The 17263-nt window shown below is 37.3% G+C and overlaps 1 pseudogene; it reads left to right on the top strand.

Moving 5' to 3' along the window:
* The first annotated feature begins 5543 nt into the window (after positions 1–5543).
* Positions 5544–16230, top strand: LOC118803853 (annotated as a pseudogene).
* Positions 16231–17263: the final 1033 nt, after the last annotated feature.

Genomic DNA, 17263 nt, shown 5'->3' with positions numbered 1-17263 from the left:
TTTTTTTTTCTTTTCCTTTTTCAAGTGAGTGGAGGCTTCTCTAATTCAGAACCTCCAGTTCCTGTATCAGAGCTCAGGCTGGTGCTGCTGGGGAGGACTGGGTGTGGGAAGAGAGCAGCAGGAAACACCATCCTGGGCAGAGAGGAGAGGAGCCAGGCTGGAGCATCTACAGTGTGGCAGCAGAGTGAGAGCAGACAGGGGGAGGTGGCTGGGAGGCAGGTGACTGTGGTGGACACTCCTGACTGGTTCTGTCCTGGACTCTCTCTGGAGGAGCTGAGACAGGATGTGGGACTCTGTGTCCGTCTGTCTGCCCCAGGACCCCACGCTTTCCTCCTAGTCATACCAGTGAAGCAGTCTACAGGAGAGGAGAGAGGCATGCTGGAGAAAATGGAGGAGATCTTTGGAGAGAGATGTTGGAGGAACACCATGATACTTTTCACTGATACTGATGAAGTCCAAGAGAAGAACATTGAAGAGTTTATCCAGTCAGGAAACCAGGAGGTCCAGAGACTTGTAGAGAAATGTGGGAACAGGTTTCACTGTCTCAGCATTAAGGAGAGTGGAGATGGTTCTCAAACCTCAGAGCTGCTGGAGAAGATAGAGAAGATGGTGGAAGGGAACAGAGAGAAATTCTACAGCAGTGAGATCTACCTGGAGACACAATCTCAGATGAGAGTAATGGAGAGAAAGATCAAGATGGAAATAGAAGAGAAAAGGTTACAGGCAGAGAAAGAACTGAAGAAGAAACTAGACAGTGAGGTGCAGAACTCGCTGAGCCTGATGGAGGGTGTGTTCCAGGAGCATGAAGGATATATCAGACATCTATACGGTCAAATAGCTGAACTGGAAATGATGATAACAGCAGAGAGAGATGAAAAGAAAAAGAGGGAAACAGAAGGAGAGCTGGAAAGAGAGACAGAGCAAATGATTCAAATGGAGCAGAAGATGAATAGAATGAAAGCAAAAACAATGAGGGACTGGATTGAGATTGAGAAGCAACACAGACAGGAGATGGAGGAGATCAGGGAGACGTATGAAAGGGAAGCCAAAATGGAGGCAGAGAGGAACCTCATGAAGATCATCCTGCCTGAACTCCAGAGAAGCATTTTGGCCTCAAACTCAAAGTTGCTGGAGGGGTTCAGCAGACAGATGGAGGAGAAGGACAGAGAGCTGGAATCTCTAAGACAGAGAATCTCAGAGACCACAGTAGTTGATTCACCACTGAAAAAATCCTGCGAGACAGCCTTTCATGGCAACTCTGAGAGAGAAGGAATAAGAACAGAAGTTGTTGCAGGAGAGTCAATAACGCTGAGGTGGTTTTGTAGGAAGTAAATTCCAAGTAGGATTCATCTAATATTTTAGCTAAAGTACTCCATTGCAAAGTACTTCAGGAACCTCTGGATGTTGATCTACAACCAGTTGACCTTAAATCTACAGTTTCCCAGTTATGAAGGTCCACTCTGTAACACCAGGAGGATCAAAGTCAGAGTCAAAGTTTTTTCTTATGCGCACAAAGTGCAGTGAAATTTCTACTTGCAGGTAAAGTTTCCTACAGTGCTAATGTACATGGCTATTTGTAGGCTGCATAGCTCAGGAACTGGTTACGTTACAGACATCATACATATGTTACAACAACAATCAGCAGAACTTACACTTAAGGTGAAGCAAAGCATCTGGTATCGACAAAATGACCCCAAATCCACTCACACACATACGTTTTCTAAACCACTTATCCTTCTGGGTCACAGGGGGGTGCTGGAGCCTATCCAAGCAGTCATTGGGTGGAAGGCAGGAAACACCTTGGACAGGTCCCCTGTCCATCACAGGGCCCCAAATCCACTCTTTAGCCTGAAATTATGTCTCTGTTTGTAGGCTTCATAACTTCATAACTACTGACTCTGTCTATTGTGGGATCATCTAGAAGTGGGTGAGTATCAGTGAGCAAATCCTGATAACAGTATCTCTGTATTTATTTCCCATAAGAATCTCGAGTGTGTTTGGTCTAGCATTTAAGCATGTGCTTGTTTTTTGTTTGTTTGTTTCAGAGGGGTGAGGGTCACAATTAGGTTACAGAGCTGCTGCTACAGAGAGCTGTCACCTACTTCTGCTGCAGGAAAATTTTAGTGCCGTATTGAACTGATTTCAAGTGTTATAAACAAATGATAATAACTGTCATTCTGAATAATAGTGTTTCAAAAGTACATAACTTGTCCTTGGCAAAATGTTCCTGGCTGCTTTGCTGGCTGTCAGAGTTTTAGCCCTCAGCATGGAAAAAAGACGAGAGAAAACCGAAATAGAAAAGCAAGTAGACAAAATTACCCTAAGGTTATAAGAGTAAAATAAAATAACAGTGACAATATAAAACAATACATAACAGCTATCAATAGGATTAAACACAAGCCTGGCATTGTTACATACACACAGTTGTATGCAGAAGTTTGGGCACCCCTGGCCAATTACATATTTTTAATAACACAGTAAACACAACCACTGCAGCAAACTATTTTAAAAATAATATTTTATGCAAATGTTAATCCACAGTTAATAAAATAAAAAAATACTAATTGTGGAGTTTCTTTTAGTAGCCAGTCTTTCTGTTCTTGTTTTAGGAATTTTTAGTTCTTGTAGTTTTTGGGCGGTCTTGCATGCACGGCATGTTTAAGGTACCTACAGATTTCCAATGATGTTAAAGTCAGGCTGTGGGGGCCAAAAGCTTCAGCTTGTGTTTCTTGAAGTAGTTTATAGTGAATTTTGAGGTATGTTGTGCATCATTGTCCTGTTGTAGAAGCCAGTCTCTTTTCAGCTTCAGTTTCCTGTCACATTTACTTCCAGAATTTGCTAATATTTAGTGTAATCCAATCTTCCATCTATCCACGCAGACTTTCCTGTGCCATGCCACACAGCCCCAAAGTATAATAAATCCACCCCCATGTTTAACAGTTGCAAGGTGTTTTTCAAAGGTTGTTGAGTGTAAAGTTTGAAGTCTCAGAGAGTTTGTTGTGCTCTGGAATTGTCTTCAGCTGACAACTGCTAATGACTATTCTTGACCTGCTTAACAAATCATAGGAATCAGTGATGAGACTTTATATATATATACACACACACAAATAAATAAATAAATAAATAAATAATAAATTACTGAATTGTACTAAAATGACTAAAATGTATGTAAGTAAATGGTTTCCTTACAAATAAGGTTTTAACTGTAAAAAGTTAGTTACTGGGCTGCCTTATTTTTTTTTATATTGCAAACATAGCAATTAAAATGCACAGGAAAGTATAAATGGGTTTTATTGACTACATGTAACTGGGTAAATATAACTAGTTATATTTTTGTATGTCTTATACAGGTTTTTATTGACTTTTTTCCTATTATATCTTGTTTCCTTCAGATAGTATAATACTGCATCTTTAATAATGAGTGCATAAGTACAGTATTGGAAAATACATAAGTACAGTATGAGGAGTAAAAAGATTTAAAGATGAAAAGGCTGTGGTAAAATTGCAGAATGTTGTATGAATGTGCTTAATCAATTTGGAATTACAAGACGTTTAGTATAAAGACATCACCATTCCAGTTGTGCATAAGTTTAATGATAGTAAAACAGAACAGGAAAAACTAATTAAAATAATAAATATTTAAAAAAAGTAATAGAATTAAAGTTATTTGCCTTAAACACAAACAGTTGCACAGACAATTAAACTTTGTTACTTTGATAGATATTGATCTGAATCAGAAGTCTTATTATAAAACGTGCTGGAATTCTGAAACAATACAACACAAATACTAACAGAAACAAATTTCTGTTATTTTGTCTCATATTAATATTTCCATCCTCAAACTAAAGAATGCAGCAACAGTACTGACTTCACTGCCAAATTGTGTGTAAGATGTTATATTGTGTATTGAAACTTGTACTGAAGAAGTGGAATTGTGAACTGTTTGGAATAGATATTGCTGTGAAGTAGAAAATTGTGCTGATATTTTTTATTTTACATACTGCACTGCGATTGCATCCAATTCAACAGAGCTAATTATGCTCCCTTTGTAGTGAAACATGCAGTCAGTCAGGGTTCTTTAAGCACTGATGATGTCCGCTATATACTCAGAAAAGCATATTGTGATGTATATATTAGAATAATGATAAATATCTTAATTTTGCCCACCCCTAATGTAATTTGTGCTGCACTTGTGAGAATGTTCTTATGAAACATTTTTTTTGTGAACCTTTGAATGATCTGGATTTCTACTGTGACTTTTTAATGTATTGTTATCTTTATTAAATAAAACTGTATTTAACATACAACACACGATATTATTTACAGTGTAATATTTTACTGAACAAGTGATTTGAACAGTCAAGGTCATAGATGAATGAGGTGTATAAAATCAAGCACATAGCCATGCAACCTTAGATAAACATTTACTGAAGAACAGGACATACTGAAGAGCTCAGTGACTTTAAGCTTTGCACCATCATAAGATGCCGCCTGTGGCACAAGTCACTTGGTGAAATTTCTGCCCTTATCAACTGTAAATGATATTATTGTGAAGTGGCATCCAGGAGCAACAACAGCTCAACCACAAAGCAGTAGATCACCCAGACTCACAGAGTTGTCACTGAATTCTAAAGAAATGTGCATCGTGAGCCTCATGAAGAGGGTTTCCATGGCTGAGCAACTGTACACAAGCCTAAAATCACTATGCACAATGGCATGTGTTGGTTGGAGTGGTGTAAACCACACCGCCACTGGACTCTGGAGCAATGAAATCATGTTCTCTGGAGTGATGAATCACGCTTCACTGTCTGGTGGTCTGATAGACGAATCTAGGCTACCTAAAAGTATGCAGTAAGTTTGGTGGAGGAGGGATAATGGTCTGGGGCTGTTTTTCAGGGTTTGGGCTCAGGCCCTTGCTTCCAGTGAAGGATAATGTTGACATCTCAAAATCCCAGGCATAAAACCAACAAATATCAGTTCAGAGTTTATCACACTGCGTACATATGAATTATGAAGTGATTCTACTGTACTGTCTTTCAGGAATTGGCAGCAGAGGCAGTACAGTAACAGTACAGCACTTAAAGACTGTACAGTAGAATCACTTCTTAGTTCATATGTTCATAGAATGATAAACTCTGAGCTGATATCTGTTGGTTTTAGGAAGTACTTATTTGAAATCACTGTTTTATAAAGCAGTGAATTTGACTTCTGACTTTTTTCCCTCATGTCTGAATGTGCTGTGACTCTTACCGCTAAGTGTGTAATATTCGCGCACACCAATGTTACGTACAGCTAGTTTAACTGTGTTTTGGCGAAAGATGTCTGGATTAACCGCAGCACAACACTGCAGTTTTGCAGTTTCAGCATCACCTCCAGCGCTCCATCTCAAATAACAGAACCCTCTCTGCTCACTGAAAGTGAAAGCATGCCAGGAAAATACTCGAACAGATCTGCGGGAAGGACACTGGAGAAAACGCGAAAGGTGCTGCGAAGGCGGAACTGAATAGGGAGTGTCACGCGATGCTTGATCTTGGCGACCAAGCCTCAAAGTGAAAGTAAAAGTAACCAGGCCAGCTCGACGGTGGTTGTAAGGTAGGCTAATGTGAATGATTTCTGTGTTTTCAAGACAAGGGATTAAATGGATTGTAGGAACCGCAGTGAAGTTAGGCTGCATTTATCGATTCAGAGTTCTGTCAGCTGTTAACGCACATCTGTAAACAATGCTGCGCTTTGTTCAGATGACATCATTCTCCGCGCTGAAATCGGCCGATATTACACTTCATTTTCTATCTTATAACATCAAAAGCTGACCACTCAGATGAATGGAGCCAGGTTCAAACGGACCAGATTGTCAGTGGCTTCTGAAAGTGAAAGTTATTTTCGATACAAATGACATCAAAACCTTTGAAAATGGATTTGTCACAAACAGAGTGTGTTAGTTTGTTGTTTGGTTGAATGTTTCATTTCCATTATCGTGTAAAAATTAGCACTTTTTGATGTTCGATACTGATGCTGATACTTCAACCTTGAGTATCTGCCGATACTGATACCAAGTTGATACCATCTTTTTCCTTCTCTTAAATAACTAAGCTGTTAATAATACATTTGTCTGGATGCTCTTTGCTTAAACTAGCCATCTAAATAACATCATGCTCAAACTGTGAAACACATATTCTGCTCCCCTAAAGGAAGAAATGAAGCCACAACGTGACTCAGTTATGCCAGAAACGTTTTCACAAAGAGAATTTTAAACAGCGTTTTTGATTGGTCAGCAACCTTGCAAACATTAAAAGTACACCTTTGTTCGATTTAAGAGTGCAATTAAGAGATAATCTACACTGCAGAGAAGAGGTTCTTCAGTGTGATTTTCTGGGTGTTGAGGTGTCTTTATTTAAGAAATCATATAAAGTCATCCAAGTAAAGCAGAGAAATGCTAAAGAAAGGACAACAGAGTGTTGCACAGGCTCAGCAGACCATACATAACGCTAGCGTTAATGTTAGTATAGATAGCTCCAGTGTTGGGTTAATTACTCAAAAAAGTAATCCACTACAAGTAATTTCTCACAAAATGCAAACTGGATATTGTTACTTATTGCTTCCTGGAAAAAAAGTAATCTCAGTACTCATTTCTTCTTTACTCTTTAATACCAAATTACTGGCAGAAAATTGCGCATATTTCTGAAAACAAGCAAAAATATCTGCCAATATTGTGTAATAATTTCACTTAATAAAATTATTTAAGTAAACAAAGTCTAGAAAAGAGTTAAATATTCTTACAACAATCTCAAAATGAGAAATATTAGATATATCGCCTAGATTTAAGATGATTTCACTTGCCAAGATATAATTTTTGCAGTGTAGATACTTGCACCACTCAGGAGCCCATTTATGTACAGATTGCATCCAGGGGCCTCAGAATCACTAAATCTGCCCTGAATGCACAATTTCTTGAAGCAGTTTCCACCCCTGGTCAGTCTCAATGGAGAATACTAGAAGCTCCAGCATCAGTATTATGCTTTTCCTGTATGAACAACTTTCTTTGTCTTTCTACAGACTGAACCATCTGAAGGTGATAAAACCATGAGCATCAGTAAGTTGCCTGTTTCCTTATGTTTAGTTAACAAGATTGTGTCTTTTATTCACCTATGTGGTGGTACAGAGATGTTAAAGTTGGATTAAAGTTTAGTGTTGTTAACAACAAATTTTATTTGTGTATCCCTTTTTAGGAATGATTCATTATTTTACTATTGTTACTGGAAGAACTCTAGAAGCCGATAAGACCATCAAGAAAATTCTGCATAAGAAAGTAGTGAGACTGAAGGAGGTGTTCACAGAGGAGGAGTCTGATTTTGTATTGGTCTTCTGCCCTGTTACTTCACATGCTGAATACAATATTATAGCAGCACTTGAAAGGCTTGAAAATCCAGGTAAATATTTGTCTGTGTATCAATGCAGTTATTACAATTCTGTGGGAACTCAACTACTTTTCTATCTTACAAAATTATTTTAGGCGTTATTATAGGTTAGTATATACTTTATATGAGTTGAAATGGCCAGGTTTTAGTGATGGAAAACTGTTTTTGTTTGTTTCTTAGTTTCTTTGTTTTAAAATGACCTTTTCATTCATGGATTTTCATAATATACTAAATTCTTAAGTCTAGTACATTTCCTGCATTAAAAAGTAGAACATTTTAAGTGCTAAGAACTTGACTGTTTTTCTTAGAAGCTTAATTTTACAGTTAAGGTCTCCAACCTTAACTGAAAGAACAAAAAACACTCAAATTCAGCAGCAAATAAATCTAGGTCTCATTTTCATTGCAGACTTTATTATCATTAATGCTTTGATTAAACACCAGGGATTCAAACATAAAACAGAACAGTTTGTTTACAGCTTAAACCTCCTTAAACCAGTTTAACACTAGTTTTCTTAAATACACCATTCCATCTCCATGGAGAACAAGAAAAAAAATTGAACTGACAGCACCATTCAAACACTCCTAAAACTTAATTGCTCTTTCGTTGAAACTACTGTTAAGTAGTGACACAACATGCAGGAGTCCGAATGAGATTTCCAACAGAGACAGCAAAGCAAATCATCAAATGCTATCAAATAAGGCTACTGTGTCAAAAATACTAAACTACCTCTCTTATTGTGAAGTCCAGTGTCCAGTTGCTTTTACATTAGATAGGTTTGTGTTTAGATACCAAGCTCACAACAGATGACTGACAGTAGCAGCCTAGCTAGCTATCAGTCATTGCTCTAACTTATATTTGTGTCATAACATGCTAAATTATAGTGGACATTTTAAACTGAGCTCACTGACTCAGTTTTCAGTTTTCAGAAATAAACACACACATCATCAAATAATATTAATTTCTTTGTGTCAACTACATATCCAAACGAATTCCACCCAGGTTTGAAGAAAATTAGAAAGTAAAACATCGGTTTTATTACAAATTTTTCTTGAAATTTCTTGGCTGCCTTCATGTTCTAAACACAGTTGTTACCATGGAGACTGGGTGGGTGGACCCTGCTGCAGCACAACTTTCCACTGGCTGAATGGGCTGTAGGTTGAAGCTGAGGTGCATTCAACAGACACTTTGCTTTATTCACATACTTCAGAACAGAGTTCTAAAGATATGCGGTTTCCCTTTAAAATTAGTTACCCAAGTTTTTCAAGATCTGAACTGGAATACCGTACCATTCCATTTTGACTTTTACTTCTAGTGTGTTCCAGACGATTTCCAAGATGAGTTCCAAGCTTTGTGAGTTCTTACTTTCTGTTTTGTTTTGTTTTAGACATCACACCTGCTGTGCTGGTGGTGCTCCATCACACATTTGACCCAGATAGCACTGTACCAGACAGCAGCAGATGGGTAACCAGAGAGAACACACTCACAGTGGACTGTCTTTTCTATGAGGACAAGGGATTATTAAGATGTCCCAAGAATGACCAAGCATTATTAAATATTACCAAGTGGCTGAAGTTAAAGGTAAAACTTTTGTATCATTAAAGATTATACTAGAAATGAGCAATGATAGCAGAACCATACCGGTATTGCCCGACACCTAAACGAAAACATCCGCAATGGACAGGTGTTTAGATTTGACCAACATTTCAAACCAATATTTCATGGTGTATTTATTGTTCTCCAGAAGAGCAGGGCCTAGCTTCCCAAAAGCATCTTAGTGTTAAGGTCATCTTAACTGGTAGAGGGAGTGTTCAGTGTGATGTGACACTGGGTTACTATACCAAATGTTTGTATATTATTCATTTTACTACATTTGTAATCCAATAGAAATAACTGCTTTGTCTATAGTGCTAATCCAAGTGGATCTATTCCTAATTTCTATGTAAGTGTTTATGTATTGGCATCAATATCAGTAGATACTTCAAAAAGTGTCGAATATAGCAACACAGTTCCTATATCGGTGACTCCCTAGGGTATAGTCTTCCTTCTCCTTTAAATTTACACACTTTCTGATTTTATCAGTGGGTCGTGTTTTGTGAGGTCACTGTGTACATTGTGGTCATTGAGGTAGAGTTTAATATAATCAGACTGTAACGGATTGACTCAAGCTCTCTGGATGGATCCAAGAGCGGGTTTAATGACAAAACAGCTGTAGCTACAATCGAAAATCCAGTCCATACAAAAGAAGCCAAGTCATAATCCAGATCTACAGAGAGAAGAACAGTCCAAGGTCGAATATCCAGGAAAACAGAACAGTAGAACAGTAACCAAGGCTCAAACCTGCAGTAGAAAAAAATATACAAGACTTAACAAGGAGATACAGACAAAGAGGATGAATTAAAGCCTCTAAATTAATGACAATAGGTTGCAGGTGCAGGGTGAATACAGTTCAGTAGAGGGGAGAGAGAGCGTTTTTTCTTTCTCCTGCAAAGTTACTTTTTTATTCTGACATTTGTCCATTCTGAGAAACATGAGATCAGTGGCTGTTTGGAGATGGAGCATCATCTGCTTATGTTTCAGCCTCCTCTGCTGTTCTATGTTACACACTTATTAAAATACTAATTAAAAGGTAATGCATGATTTGTTTCATTTTTATTCCAAATTCCAAACCTACCTTATTTTACAACATTTTCAAATGGACATAAAACACATAATTACAATACTGTGCAAAAGTCAGAGACCGCCCTTCATCTATTTCCACACCTGACTTACATTTCTAGTAAAACAGCCATTAAGGACAATTTTTCAATGTCCAAAAAAAGAAAATTTGGCAGAAAATTACACACAAAATCTCAACAATTATACAAAATAGTGTATCTTTCAGTATTTAATGTGTTCAGTCTTTACCTTTATTACAATTTCCATTCTTTTAAGAAGGCTCACTTTCCAAAGAAATCTGCAGGAATATTTTTCCAGATCTCCAAAGTTAGAAGTTGATCACAGTTTCTGCTTCTCATAATCCAAGTAATCCTGAACATGTCCAGAGATATTGAAAGTCTGGACTCTGGGCTGGTCAGTCTATTGTTCTGAGAACAACAGCAGCTTCTTTGTTGATTTGAAGAGTTTCTTTCTTTCTTTGTTTCATTTTCTCAGTAAGGGCTTCTTGACAGCTACACATCCTTTCAGACTCATGGTGCTGAGTTTTTTTGACAGAAACACCTGTGGATTTTTCTGATCTGAAGCAGCTCGATTTTCTCCTCTCTCTCAAAAATGAAAGCTTTAAGTACTGATTATCTGATGGTGGCACTTTTGGTGGTCCACCAGGTCATTAGGTCATTAGGATGACAATTTTCTCGTTAATGTTTTTAGAACTTCAATTTTGGAAAGTCCTGTTTTGTTTATTTATGTATTTACTTTGTATTTATTGCTTATTTTCCTTTTGACTTTCTCCTTACTTATGCAAGTGGATTATCTTATATATAAACTACTCAAAAACTCAAGTACTGTAACTTAATATATAAAATGTGTACAGTATTGCAGTTTTTCTTTTGCCTTGCGTGAAGGTAAGTCATCTTGTTGAAACAGTTTTTCTTCTCTATATTTAATTATATGGCTTTAAAACGCCAAGCATCCCAAAAATAAAGGAAAATAATATGATTGCATTAATTTAATATAGAAATCTGATGGATTAGATTACACATTACATTGTTAGCCAATAATCTGTACTGGTATGCTTTTTTTTCCTTAATTAATTCTCCTAGCTCTTAATATAATGAACTCACTTCTATGAGAACTGTGACATATACAAATCTTCCAGACAGATCCATTTCATGGTCTTTCTGTTTTCTCCAGGAGAAAGGAAGTCCAGAAGAAGAAATAAAAAGACTTAAACAAGAATTAATACGACTTAAAAAAGGTAAGTGAAGTTTGAATTTTGGATAAAACAATTCACTCAGTTTCAGGCCACAGTAGAGGAACCCCAATCTACAGGATACTCTATCAGCAGTGCTTTTTTTCTGCTAGAGTGAGCCGAGACATAACTCGTAAAGACTTCTATTAAGATTGGTTTAGTTAGAGATTGTGTAACACAGCTCAGAGCTAAACAGATAGCATGTTAAATTTCGCAGCCTCTGCTTCAGTGCTTGTAGTCTTTTTTGTCGATTTTTGTCGATTTTGCAGTATAAATTCCTATCCTGCAGTGTGCTTTAATTGCAAATGTGTGCATTTTACAGAGTTAGTGAAGAAGGACAAACAGCTTGAAGAAAAAGATGTGCTTTTATCTTACATTAATAAGCTGCAGGATTTGGGCACCAAGCTTGAAAAAATAACAGCTTTACAAGAAGAACATAATGCAAAACATACAAAGGATGAAAAAGTGCTTGATGAGATTGTACAAGAATTAAAAGACACCAGTGAGTATTGGGATTTCTCCAAAAAACAATCAGAAACAATAAATCTGAGGTTATCTGTTTTTGTTCATCAGTAAATATTTGTTTTCCAGCTCAGTGTATGTCAAAGCTGCAGAGTGGAGTCAATGTAGAGAAAAAGGACATATTAACACAGACATCAGGTGAGTCTGGCATCTGAGTTTTGCTTCAATACTAATCTGATACCAGTTTTATGTTAAATTAAAAAGGTTGTAGTGCCAAGAAGAGGATTAATACAGGGTTCATTTATATATATATATATATATATATATATATATATATATATATATATATATATATATATATATGATGTGTGATGAACACTATGCCTCTCTTAGCATATCGTGGATAACAATGACCAAATGTTGCATTACAAAAAATATAATTAAACCTGTTTCATTGGATTTAGTGTGGCATGTTTGATTGATGGAAAAACTGCATAGTTTTCAATGGCAGTTTTTAAATCTGGCACTCCTGGTACATAGCAAGCATGGTTTTCATCTAAATAAACCCCAATAAAGTATTGAAAATTATCAAAAAGTGGGAAGAACACTATTCCTGTATGCAGTAAGAACATAAAGTACAGAATTTTCTACTTTGAATTATTTTTCTTTTTACTCATGCTTTACTTTTATGAGCACAGTTCAAAGCAATTAAGCATGCATTTTTTGGTGGTTGGGATATTGGTGTTGGGATAACTAAACTTTTTTGTATTTGTACTGGTTATTTTATTGCTTAATTTCAGTTAAAGAAAAGGTCAAAGACCCTGTAAGAAGAGCACGCAGTATGGAAGCACTTCCTCCACATAGTAAGCCAGTGATTGATTTTAATATGTAACACACACATGCACACACACACACACACACACACCTATCTATCTATCTATCTATCTGTATATATATATATATATATATATATATATATATATATATATTATGATATATATAACAGAGATAATACTCTTAAAGGCCAATATCTGTTTATTGAAAAACCATATATTTACATTTATTTTTATGCTTGTTGATATTATTATGGCAAAATACTGTATGTCAGTCCTACTAGTTGAATAGTTCAACTAGTGAAAGTGTTGATTTGCAGTAAAAGGCAGTATTACTAAGAAATGAGGATATTTCTCGTTTCTTTTCTTTTTTTCTTTTTTTTGCGCTGTAAACTGCGTGGAACCAACAGAACATAGTTCTGTATTAGTTCTTCATGTAGGCCTTCTGTGAAAAAGCAGTGGTCACCACTGGCTATTTATTAATTGTCATGCCAGAGCTTACTGTCAAAACTATATCAACAAACAAAAAATGCTGGGGGGAAAAAATGACCAATTGCATCACTGTGTCTGTATCAAGCAGTCCTTAAAATCAACACATTGGCATGATTTGCACGGTCTAACCACTAGGCCATCCTCTAGTCTATTACCTTCACACTTGTAGTCAGCAGAAATGGAATTTACCAATCAGTAATATGGCCTAGTTCATAGGTCTCACAAGTCTAGGACAAGGTCAGTGTAATGATTCTGAATCATGCCACAGCATACATGGATTCTTCAGGATTCTGAATGTGTTATGCAGAAATGTCATACTGATAATGCCTTGCATGATTTCTGCAAATTGGGAAGCTGCACAGAAGCTGTGAACAGATCACTTAGGTTAGCCCACTCTAACACAGTTAACCACTAACTAATCATAAAAATTGTAGTCTGTCTCACACCTCAATCACGTACTGTTGAATGTGCTGGAATGTGTAGTTTCTGTGAACATATAGGTACCTAATAAGCTGGCAGCTCATTGCATAATCAAATTATTTCAAGCATTTTCGTGAGTGATTAATGGTGAACTTTGATCTTTAAATAGACTTTCCAGTGACTCAAAACTTGACTGTAAATGAACCAGTTATTTAGCATAACCTACTACTGCTCAACAACACCATTTTTGGTGTTATCTGATGAATCAGAGACTAAATATCTTATTATGTTTAGCTTCACCCATGCTCTACAATATTAATTATATTCAAAAGGAGCTAATACTTTATAACTGGTTTATGTAGACATGATGTACTGCAAATGATAAACCTTTTGCTGAATTATTGTACTGTTGTAACATAGTAGTTACAATACTTAATGTAGTTACAATACTTACTGTACTTACAATTGGCTGAAAATGAATTCACTGTTAAAACTATTAAAGACTAATATCTTATCTCTAGTGAGCGAAGGAGAGTGCAGTGAAGAATGGGGCTATGTTTTATCCTCTGGGAGAACCGACACCATGGAGTTGCAGTGTCCTAACAGTGAGTTGCAAAAATTTTAAAGCCATCCTTCTACTATGAACTTAACAGTAAGAAATAAATCACAGTGTGATGGTGGACTGAATGTTTCTTGTAATACATTACATTAAATTAAACTCACAAATGCTCTCATCCAGAGCCAGATCTATAACCTTTGTTTATTTGTTTATTTTTTCAAGTAACCGGAGAGTTCTTTCAGTCAGTACCTCCAACTCCTGTAGCAGAACTCAGGCTGGTGCTGCTGGGGAGGACTGGATGTGGGGAGAGAGCAGCAGGAAACACCATCCTGGGTAGAGAGGAGAGGAGCCAGGCTGGAGCGTCTACAGTGAGGCAGCAGAGTGAGAGCAGACAGGAGGAGGTGGCTGGGAGGCAGGTGACTGTGGTGGACACTCCTGACTGGTTCTATCCTGGACTGTCCCTGGAGGAGCTGAGACAGGACGTGGGACTCTGTGTCCATCTGTCTGCCCCAGGACCCCACGCCTTCCTCCTAGTCATACCAGTGAAGCAGTCTACAGGAGAGGAGAGAGGCATGCTGGAGAAAATGGAGGAGATCTTTGGAGAGAGATGTTGGAGGAACACCATGATCCTTTTTCACTGTTACTGATGAAGCCCAAGAGAAGAACATTGAAGAGTTTATCCAGTCAGGAAACCAGGAGGTCCAGAGACTTGTAGAGAAATGTGGGAACAGGTTTCACTGTCTCAGCATTGAGGAGAGTGGAGATGGTTCTCAAATCTCAGAGCTGCTGGAGAAGATAGAGATGATGGTGGAAGGAAACAGAGAGAAATTCTACAGCAGTGAGATCTACCTGGAGACACAATCTCAGATCAGAGCCATGGAGACAAAGATCATAAAAGAAAGAGAAGAAAAGAAACTGAAAGAAGAAAAAGAAATGATAGAAAAACTAGAAAAAGAGGTGCAGAGGTCTCTGAGAAAGATAGAGGGAGCGGTTCAGGAACATGAAGGAGAGATAAAACAACTGAATGACCGAACAACTGAGCTAGAGAGAAGGATGAAAGAAGAGAGGGATGAAGAGAAAAGGAGAGAACTAGAACGAGAGCTGGAAAGAGAGTTAGAGCGAAGAACAGAAATGGAGGAAAAGGTGAAGAGACTGAAAGAAAAGAGAGAGAGGGAGAGGGGAGAGATGGAGGAGAGACACAGACAGGAGATGGAGGAGATCAGGGAGACGTATGAAGGAGAAGCCAGAATGGAGGCAGAGAGGAACCTCATGAAGATCATCCTGCCTGAACTCCAGAGAAACATTTTGGCCTCAAAGTCAAAGATGCAGGAAGAGTTCAGCAGACAGATGGAGGAGAAGGACAGAGAGATAGAGTTGCTAAAGCAGAGACTCTCAGAAGTTGATTCTCAGCTGAAAGAAGCCCAACAGACAGCTCTTCAGGGCAACTCAGAGAGTCAAGAAACAGCAACAGATAGACCTAGAATGTTAACAAGAATGTTAGCATGGTTTTCTCAATGGTTTTTTAGGAGATAAATAGTAAAGATGCGCTAAATACATTTCTCTCTTTATTGTTGATTTTGACGGTGATGTACTAAATACTGTAAACTCTGTCAACTGGTGTTTTCCCAGAGGTTTTTAAGACTGCCTTGTTGAAGCCCTTACTGAAAAAGAAAAAAAAAATGGATCCTACTGTACTTAGTCAGTTAAGTCTATTTTAAACTTTCCATTTTTAGGTAAACTTGTTTAAAAACAAATAAATATATGCTTGGTATCTAACAACCTACTATAAAAACTCCACTCAGTTTTGGATCCAACCATAGTACAAAGATGACATTGGTCTGTGTAGTGAACAACCTGAGACTTAAGATCTTAAGGTCCTACTGGACCTTAGTGCAGCATTTACCACAGTTGATCATGAAATTCTAATCATTGACTTAAAGGTAAGTAGGTATCTCAGATACAGTCTTAGAATGATTTATATCATATTTGGTGAATAGACAGTGTTGTGTTGCATTGCGAAATCATTCTTTAAAAATTGTAATGTTTCCTCTGGAGTTCCACAGGGTTCCATTTTAGGACTGCTGCTTTTCTCATTTTACATGATACATCTAGAAAATGTGATTAAAAAACATGAGGTAAATATTCATAGTTATGCTAATGATATATAATTATACATTTCTGAAAGTCAGGACTCTGTCGACAAGCTAATGGATTGTATCATCTCTAATGGATGTCAAATTTGTCTGCAGCTTAGTCAGGACAAAACAGAGAGACTGATTGTTGGTTGCTTTCTTGTGTTTCTATTTGATTGTAAAGTACTTTGAGCTGTTTTGTGTATGGAAATGCTCTGTGGATACAGTTTGTTCGTAGTATCTCCAGACCAGGGGTTTGTCTCACAATGCAGGGTTTACCACTTCACTTGCTAACTGTGAACTTATTTGGATCTAAATGTAGATTTTCAGCTTTACTTTGGACCAGGCTACATTGCTATGCTAACTTATGCTGCATGCCTGACCTTCTCTGAGGCAGGTTAGGTTTGAGGTTGCAGATATATATATATACAGGTATTTGTACAATTTCAGTACATTTACGTTAGTTAGCTCAGTGTGTTTTATCTGCTCACCCTGAAATTTACCACTGGCCATCATCATACGCATACCCTGTATCTCTATTAATAACTGTCCTCAATAATTTAGCTGCTGAAAACAAACTGTCATCCTCTTCAGTTGCATGTTTGATGGAATAATTTTAGAAACTAGGCTAACTATGAGCACAATTCTCATATCGACATAAATGGGAGAAATCACAAGTGGAAATAGGGCTGCATACTTACAATTTTAGATGGTGCACTTCTCAAAGGAAAATTATCTTTCTTGATATCATGTTTTATTTTTGATTTTAGGAGAAATAAAGCATATCAACATCCTGTATGCTGAAAGATTCTAGAGAAGTAGCAGAGAGCCATATACAAAAATGTCATCGTAGCTCAGAGACGAGACACAATACTTAAACTGCAACGAGCAAAACAGATCCTATTACAATAAACCTGTAAGCAAACATGGCTAAAGTTTCAGCTCCTGAATGAGGACTGAAGTTCCCCATGCTACTTTTGGTTTTACCAAATGGAAAGTAGCTTACCTCACCATTCGATTTTTTAGCAAAACCTTGGAGTAG

Source organism: Colossoma macropomum, unplaced genomic scaffold, assembly GCF_904425465.1.
Source record: "Colossoma macropomum unplaced genomic scaffold, Colossoma_macropomum, whole genome shotgun sequence".
NCBI lineage: Eukaryota > Metazoa > Chordata > Actinopteri > Characiformes > Serrasalmidae > Colossoma > Colossoma macropomum.
Note: the sequence above shows the minus strand (reverse complement) of the source record. Positions and strands in the feature narration are given on the sequence as shown.